This window comes from Pteropus vampyrus, unplaced genomic scaffold (assembly GCF_000151845.1).
Source record: "Pteropus vampyrus isolate Shadow unplaced genomic scaffold, Pvam_2.0 Scaffold97, whole genome shotgun sequence".
Lineage (NCBI taxonomy): Eukaryota > Metazoa > Chordata > Mammalia > Chiroptera > Pteropodidae > Pteropus > Pteropus vampyrus.
The window spans coordinates 789,723-799,291 of record NW_011888878.1 but is presented as its reverse complement, the minus strand read 5'-3'; positions in this window follow the sequence as shown (position 1 = coordinate 799,291).

Genomic DNA, 9,569 nt, shown 5'->3' with positions numbered 1-9,569 from the left:
TTATGAGTAGCACATCCTAAATTTAAAGCCTTTTTTCCAGACAAAAAAAAAAAAAAAAAAAAAGTATCAGATTACTAAAAGACCAATAATAAAGTCCTTTGAAAAGTCGAGATTCCTGGTCTTTTGTCTATCTCTGCTTCAGTCTCCCTGTGTGGCCTTGAGGAAGTCAGTTAATTGGAATGTGCTCTAAAAGTTAACCTCCTAATATGGTATCCAGCATATCTCAAACTCTCTTTAAATATTTATAGGACAAATACATTTATATAAGCACATTAATTGCAGAGAATTAGTTCCATCAAACAATTTAGCCCTTGAATTTTTGCAACACTTTTTACTTCTGAAGGTGCTTTCACATGTATTGTCTGATCAGCTACAATACATTGTCTTTGGATGTTTTAACTGTCTTTAACAGAAAATCTAACTCATACTGGCTAAACGATACTAAAACACAGTTTCTGAAGATATTAAAATTTTCCACTGTTGACTAATCTGACAGCTTAATGATGTCATCAAGGATCCTAATTTTCTGCTCTGCTTTCCAATGTCAACTTCATCATGGCTGCTTTATGTCAGAGGACAGCTGCCAAAAATAGAACTGGAGTTATAGCCTTCCTCTTACATGTACAGTTGAAGAGTGTCTCCCTTGAAAGTCCTTTCAGAAGATGAATGAAAAAGTTTCCCAAAAATCCCCGACTGAGGCTTTTCATTGCCCCAAATCACATTACATGTCTATTCCTGAATCAATCACTGCCCAAGGGGTATGATGGCTCTGATTTGCCTTAACTAATCAGAGCTCACTTCTAGACCTACAATGGGTGTGTGTGTGTGTGTGTGTACATGTGTAGCAGGAAGGGGAGGAAAGAATACCAGAATGAAATCAGAATAATTTAGGCGAGAGGAAGGGAAGAATGGATACCAGGGAAACATTCAACAACATCCATTTCAGTTATTTTCTTGCTATCTAATATGAGAATTCTGAGGCAGGACTGCCATACTAGAATAATAGTATGATAGACTCATAAAACTTTAGAATTGGAAGGACCAGAGAAATGCTTTAGTCTAATCCTCTTTTCTACAAATGAAGAAACTAAGGTCTCCAGGTCTAGAAAGTCTAAATGCCTTACCCTAGGTCACAAAGACAATTAAAATAGAACTGCTAAAAATACTCAAATTATTTAATAAACAATTATATACCATGCATATGACATTCCTTCCCAAAAATAGGAACGGTGACATTCTAGGTAAGATACGAATACTCAGTTGCTGACATATATCAATAGATTAATGATGAAAATATCTATAGGATTTAATGGGTGATATTGTAAATAAAATAAATGATTAGAATAGTAACTATTTTAAAACTAAGTAATTATTAACGGATAAATTCTGTTGTTATTTGATTATTATCAATGTACCATAAAACTTAATTTCTAGGAAAAATTCTTAGGACTCCCTCTTTATTGCAAGAAGTAGTCATATTCTCTAAGAAATACTGTATTATTGGATCCCTCAGAAATCAAGAATGAGAAGAATGGGCAGAATTTATGACTAGCAGAACTTGAACAGGGATAAATTTGGAACAGTATTAAGCATTTTGTTTTAAAATAAGCTCAAACATTTTATTTGGAATTTTTAATATTTTTTCTATTTTCAAAGTCATTCTAAAATTTTCTGTATTGTTAAGAGCCATTAAAACTAATGTAAACTAAATACGAATCATGAAATTATGTCCAAGAGGCTCTGATTTTTTAACAGTTCAGTAGACTGTTGAACAATGTGGGGTTTAGGGACGCCACCCATCTCCCTGTCCCTTTCGGCGAAGTTGAAAATCCGACTATATAATTCAGGTTGGCCTTCCAGGTAGCATATGCAAAATCCCAACCACAAATTGGAAATACAGCATATATTTTTCCTAGTCACAAAATAGCAGAAGGACATAAGTTATTTCCATGTGTGAAATAAAAAGTTTATTGTATAGAAAAAACACTCATTCTTGCCTTAAATTATTTTTTCTATTTCAGACATAAAGGAACCATATGTTGCTTTCCAGAACTGTGATACCTCTGTCACCAATGATAATTGCTAATGTGTTACAACCTTTCATGAAGCAATAACAGGATTCTAAGAAATGATCACTGAAATATTCCAGAAATGAGTATGTGAGATGAATAAAATTAGCCTTTTCTAAAGAAGAAGACTAAGAATACTGACTATTGCTTTTAAGTCATTAAAACCTATACTAAATTACACTGGTTGTTATGATTCCCTGCCAGTGAACTTTTTAACGCACAATCTCAAATTGGGAAATATTTACAGGAAATATTTTATGTGACATGAAACCAGACATAAAAATTCAGTCACTGTGCAGGAGGGCACCAGTTTTCATTACTTTGAACATAACTATCAAATGGTAACTTACATCCTAAGCCAGAAGGCATTAACATCAATTTTCTCATTATTCATTTTCTGCATGATACTTTTGTGATGATGAAATGCAAAATTATTTAAAAGTACATATTAATTCTCTGACAAAATACTAGTAATGAAAATTAAAAGGTCTATCATTTAATGGTGCAAGTTAATCTCTAATATATTTTTTGGAGGCAAAAAGAAGAAATGTCAACTATAAATTAAAAATGTGTTGGGAAGAAAAAGAATCCCTCTGTTTATCCCCCTTGAGTTCATATGACTGAGTTAATAATAAAATTGACACAAAATCAGATTAACAGGAGGAAAACCAATTTAAAATGTGCACATGGGAAATGATAAATGATGCTCAAAGAAATGATCAAAGCAGGAAGCTTTTTATATTTTTTTAGACAAAGAAACAATAAATTTGTGAGGAGTTGACAGGACAAAGAAAGGTAGTTTGGATACTCATTACTAAGAAATCTAGACAAAAAGAGGGATTGAGATACTTAATATCTCAATAAAGTGGTAAAGAAATAACAAAGTTTGTGGATACAAGCTTTTTGGCCTAGAATTCCTTAACTCTGGCATAAAGGTGTTTCTCTCAGCCCTCTTAGAGCAAGGAGAGCAACTTTCATAAGGGGGATTTACTTCATGCATTTCAAGGAGACAAAGAAGAGTCAGCATGCCCTTCTTGCACCGGCTGCTTTTAGAGTAACTTTAATTCAGAATCATCTATCTGCCATTGTGGGATATTTGAGGGCTATTTACCCTGGGTCCCAACAAATATATCAAGAAAAATTAGTTGTTATTATATATGTGTGTGTGTATGTGTAATATAATACATAATTATATAATTATATTTTCACATTATTTCTGTTTTCCAAGACAACCTTAAGCATTTTATGCTATTTTGAAATCATTCCAAAAAATCTATTGCTTTTGAATTTATTAGCTATTATATGTTGATATTTCAATATATTACATGTTAATTCTTATTTAGCAGTTATTGAATGTTAGTGTTTCAAGTCTACAGTAGGATTTAGGCAAAGGAAATGCGCATTTACAAGTATAATTCTTAATGTATATATAAACTCACATAAACATATCCAGCTATTATATATCTTGCTTTTGAAAGCATTTTGTGAATTATATTTATTATAATCGACTTTAACATTTGTTCACTTTTGCCAACAAAGGTGTTGTGTTTGGAAACCCAAATATACTTAAAAAAGTAATGCCTTTAAACTCCTTTTCTGAAAGCGTAGCAATTATTTTGCCACTTTCAATTACATACCTGGCAGGTCAGTAGTTTTAAGGGTCCTATTTCACAAATTAAGAGATAGAACAAAAATCAATTACCCTTTATTAGTCAAAATTCTGACCTGAAATATCAAAGGATTAACAAGAGCAATAGAGAACCACAACACGGGCTTTAGAAATGTAATGGGGATAATATTTTTGAAATATCTCCTGGTGAATTTTTGCCTTTGATTAGATGGCAAAAATTTCTGCCATTACTGGCTAAGAAAAGAGAAAGCAATTACCACAGCACTGGGAAGAAGAAGCATATGATGAAATGGAAATAATGTTTATCAAACCATTTCATTTTCCTCCTGCACATACAAGAAAACTACCTTTCCCAGCTCCCACACACTTACATATAAGTAGAACCATATATTTAAAATGTGGCCTGTAAGGAATGCTAATTCCTATCCTCACCACTACATACCCATTAAATGTGCTTGAGATCTTTCACACACTCTTTTTACTGCTCTCCACATTACTAGATGTGAAAAATGTTGAGGTTGAAGAAATACATGATGGAAGTACCCTAACTCCCCGAGTTCACTCTTGGAGGGGACAAACACAGGATACCCTGCCTCCTTTCCCCACTAACTCTATTGGTCTTGGCAGGAGCAGAAAATGAAATGTTATTGTGTTAAACCCCTGAGATTCATTATCCAAATACATATTATATAACAGAAGTTGTCCTTCAACAGGAAGCCCACTAGTCCTAGAAATAAAGAGTAGAAGGAAAGAAGAGAAAGATGTCCCTCAAGAGTCAACTATAAGGGACTAAGATTCCATTATTAAGATTTTAAAAATAAATCCTGATAGAAGGAAGAGGGGTAATAAAATACCCAGTTGGGTGCCTCCCCAGGTGGGAGAGAAGAATACTTTCTTTTCACTTTTTAGAGTGCAGCCCTGGAAAATTGCAAGTCCCTAACTCAAATATCCAATTTAATATGATAGTGGGAGTAGGGGGGTGGCTCCATAGTGTAGTGGTTAGCACATCTACTTTACTCGCAGAAGGTCCTGGGTTCACACCCCACGTGGAGCCATAGACAATACCCCGGGTGCCCAGGCTGCCCTGGGTGCCCTGGGTGCCCCAGGCTCCCGGTACACGCAAGCGTGTGGGAGGAGACACCCCACATTCAGAGATCCAGTTCTTAAGGACAAACGGCAACATCCAAGGTCAAAGTAGAAGTGGTGGGGTGGGGAGGGAGGTAGATTAAAGAGGGGGGAAAAAAATTAATGTGATGGTGGAACAACATGGTGCCACTCAGACAACAGTCCAAGAATAACAAAGGAAGTTTTTGTGCATAGTTGTCTGCACATAGTGCAGAGAATTTGGAAACTGTAGTGGACCATATCCTAGAGGTGTGTGGGCTAGCAGGGTGGGGTGGGGGCAGGCAGTCTGGGAAGTTCTGAGTGAAGCATAGACCAGAAGATGCCTGGGGTTTTAAAAAGAAGAAGGCTACATATTTTTGCAAGTTTGCAAACTGAGGCTAGATATGAACTAAATTTTCACTGGGGGGGTGGGGAACAGATATGAGGGGATACCAGCATCATAGCATACCAATGTGGTAAACTGGAGATGAATGAGGAGCACAAAGAACAACACATGGACCTAAGGCTTTTACATATGTCCCCATCTGAAGATGTAAACTGATCCCTGCAGCCATCTTCTGATTTAAAAAGGGGAAGGAAAAGGTGAATTTCCTGAGAAGTAAGTAAAAGCCATGAAAGAGTTTAGCCTAAAATCGATTTGCATATTTACCCTTAAAATGCAGAACTATCCCCAAATTATTCTATGCAAGAGGAATCCAGAATAATCTAAATTAAATTTTTTTTGTTCTCACCAGGAATGGCAGCTTTGGAGAAAGAGGAGATCCGTTACAGACAATAAAGGTATCTACTTAGAAAGAAAACTATCAGTTTAGAAAATTAAAGAGAAAGCCGAAGAACTGGATTTGGAAACAAGCAGGTATCAAGTGATGCCCTGAGGACACAGATCAGAAAGAGCAGGGACTGGCCTGCAGCAGGTGTGGCCTGAGGACAACACTCTTGGAAATTACTAAACACTCACTACTTTCAGCTTATGGGTTTTGAGAAGGTGCGCCTGACTAGCTGAACTTGTCAAGGGCCCTTTCCTTGGTAAGGAAGGAAAGGTCATGTCACTTCATTAAATCTAGAAAGTAAGAAAGAGGTGATCTCTAACAGGAAACTGTAAGGTTCTATTAAAATTGAATGAATGAATGAATGAATGAATGAATGAACGAATGAATGTTCAGCATCTTCACAAAGAACTCACAAATATCTGCTATACCAGACCAAACATACACAAGGCTTAGAGAAGGTAGAGTTCCTCTTACTTGTCTTAGATTCACCTTCAAGAGCTCATTTCATAGAACAGGACTAACAAAAGACAATATTGACTTCCATCAAGAAAGCATCTTCTCAATCATGGTAAAACATAAATCAAGCTTATTGTCTTATCCTTGATCTCACTCATTGTCTTGCCCTTTGCCTCTCATTCCCAACAAGACATTAGAGCACTGTAGTACATCACTATATTTCCCAAAATCTGTGTTATTTCATCTTAAATAACAAACCAAGGTCCAGGAAAAATCTAGCCTTAGAGTGTTCACACAGCTCTCTGTCTCCTTCAGTCAGTTTATTAAAGGAAAACAAGCAGAACTGTGCAGAAATCCTTGCTTATAAATGATTTTCTTCAATGTTTGTCCTATAAGAACCACAATTTACAAAAATATAGATGTTATAAAAGACAATCCTAACTTATAGTAGTCAATGAAATACAATTCCCTCATGAATATCTGCATTTAGACCATTCCCACAAAAGGATTTCCCAAGTACTATGATTGTACAGAGATTTAAAACTAAAATTAAGTGTTTCATTTTTTGCCTCAGAAAAAAACTGTCCCAAAGGAAAATTAATACAGCATTGGTGGAATAGTGGTGAGCATAGCTGCCTTTCAAACCTAAGTTAAAATTTTCACCTCAAACCTATATACTTGATAAGTAAAGAACACTGCACCAAAACAACATATTACTTTCAAGTGTATCCTGAATACTTATCAAAATTAACCATACATTAGTAGATAAAACAAGTGTCAACAACTTTTTTAAAGATAAGCATCACACAGAAGATGTTTTCTGATAACAAAAAGAAACTAAAAAATCCTCTCAGGTTTGGAAATTAAGCAATGTACTTCCAATTAACCCTTGGGCCTAATTAGGAATCACAATGCAAATTAGAAAATATTTAAATCTAATGTGGGAGATGTTGCAAAACTGTGCTTAAAGGGAAATTCACGGCCTTAAATGGACTTATTAGAAAAAAAAAAGGGTTAAAATTATCTAAGCTCTATCTCAAAGAGCTATAAAAACAATTAAATACAAGGTAAGGTAAACAGATAATAGACAAATTCTAAATAAATAAATAAATAAATAAATAAATAAATAAATAAATAAATAAATAAAAGATAGATAGAGAAATAAAAATAAAACCTACTTACCAAAACTGATATAAGAAGTAGAAATTCTATTTCTATGCCTAATAAAAAATAAAAATGATTATTAAAACTGTTCACACAAAAATAATGCCAAGACCAGATATGCTTCACCTGTAAATTGTACAAAACTTTTATGAAAGAAATTACACCAATTTAGTGCATACCTTTCCAAAAAATAACAAAAGAAAATGTGATTGATATAATTCTTTATGTAGATAATTTGATAGATTCTATAAGTAAAGTTTAGAATTAATAAGTAAATTTAGAAAGAGAACTGAATACAAAATCAATATAAAAATCAATTTTATTTCTATAAATCAGCCACAATAATTAGAAAATAAAATTTTAAAAAATCATAGAGTAGAATTAAAAAATAAAGGCTTCTAATACCTAAGAAATGAATACAACAAAGACTTCCTCACAGAAGTGTAACAAAAACTTCACCAAAAAAACTATAAAATATTATTATAAAAGAATAAAGAATATTTAAACAAACATTATTAAGTTCTTGGACCAGAAGATACAAAATTATAAAAAAAGTGACTTCTTACCAAATTAATCTTCAGATTTAATGCAATACGAATCAAAACTCCAGCAGAATTTTTGTGTGTCAATCTGATTCTCAAAGGCATAGAATTTAAATGGCCAAGAATAGCCAAATGATCTTGAAGAAGAAATGAGCTTAACGACTATAACTTATTTTACTGGACATCAAGATTTACGTTACGATATAGTAATTAAGGCCAAAATTTTACTGGTGCAAAAATAGGCACATATAGATCAATAGAGCAAAACAGAAATTCAGAAGCAGACCCACACATTTGGGGAAATTTGATTTATGACAAAAGTGGCACTGTAGAGCAGTGGATAAAGACTTCTTAAATGGTGCTGGAATAATTAGCTATTCATATGGAAAAGAATGAAACCAGAACTCCTCCTTATACTACACAGAAAAAGTCAATTCCAAGCGATTGTAGATCTAAAGATAAAAGGGTAATGTTAGAGTTTCAAGATGATAACATGAGAGAATATTATTATGATCTTGGGGCAATGAAGATTACTTAAGTATGACACAAAGAGCACTAACCATAAAAAAAAAGTTGATTAGTTGGACTGCATGACAATTTAGAAATTCTTTTCAATAAAATATTTTTAGTGTGTAAACTAGCAAGCTGCAATGGTAGAGAAGATAATTGTAGTATACATAATTGACAAAGGGCTTATATTTCAAATATATAAAGAACTCCTACAAATCATACAAATAAAGCAAGAAAATAGACAAATAGGCAGAAGACTGGAATGGACATTTCACAAGAGGGTATTCAACTGCACAGTAAATATATTAAAATGTGCTCAACTTCATTAATCATCAAGGAAATGCAAGTTAAATCCAAAACAAGATATCACTCTGCACACATCAAAATGGATAAAATAAAAATAAAAAAAGACTAACAATTCCAAGTGATATTGAGAATGTAGAGAAGCTGGAACTCATACTCTTCTGGTAGAAGTGTAATCTGGCACTGTTTTTGAAAAAAAAACCTTCCTGACAATATCTAGTGAAGCCGAATGAATATATACAGACTCTTTGACACAACAATTTCACCCCTAGGTATATGCCCAACAGAAACAGGTGCATATATTAATTAGAAGACATGTACAAGAATGTAGTATTAATTGTAATAGCTAAAAACTGGACAATTTGAAGTCCTATCAATAGTAAAAGTGATTAAAAAATTCAATACTTCATTGTATAGCCATATAATAGAACACAATATAAGCATATGTTAATGAAAACAGCCAGACCCAAACATCACTATGCTAGCAAGTAAATAAAAAATTCAAGACTGTCCTGGTGTTAGAAGTTAGAATAATGTTATCTTTGGAAGGAGGGGGGAGGTGTTATTGGGAGGAGATCCAAGGGCTTCTTGAGTGTTGATAATATTGTATTTCTGGAACTGAGTGTTATTTATGTGGGTATGTTCACTTTGTGATTGAGCCATATACTTATGATATATGCACAAATGATGTTTTTTATCTTATTTCTTCAGTAAGTGTTCCCAAAAAAATCACAGAATCATTACTCTCTCAAGATCATCATGATTAAAAAAAAATTACTAGTTACATGTTAAATGTTGACTAAGAATGGTTGGAATAGGTCAACAGTGAAAAAGAAAGAAAGTCTCAAGTATACTAAGATATTGGTAAATGAAATTAAAAATTTTCTTAAATAGACCTCAGACCTAGTTGATTATCCCCAAAGCACTGTTCTGTATTAACCTGCTTAAAATATGTATACGTATGTGTGTGTGTGTGTGTGTGTGTGTGTGTGTGTGTGTG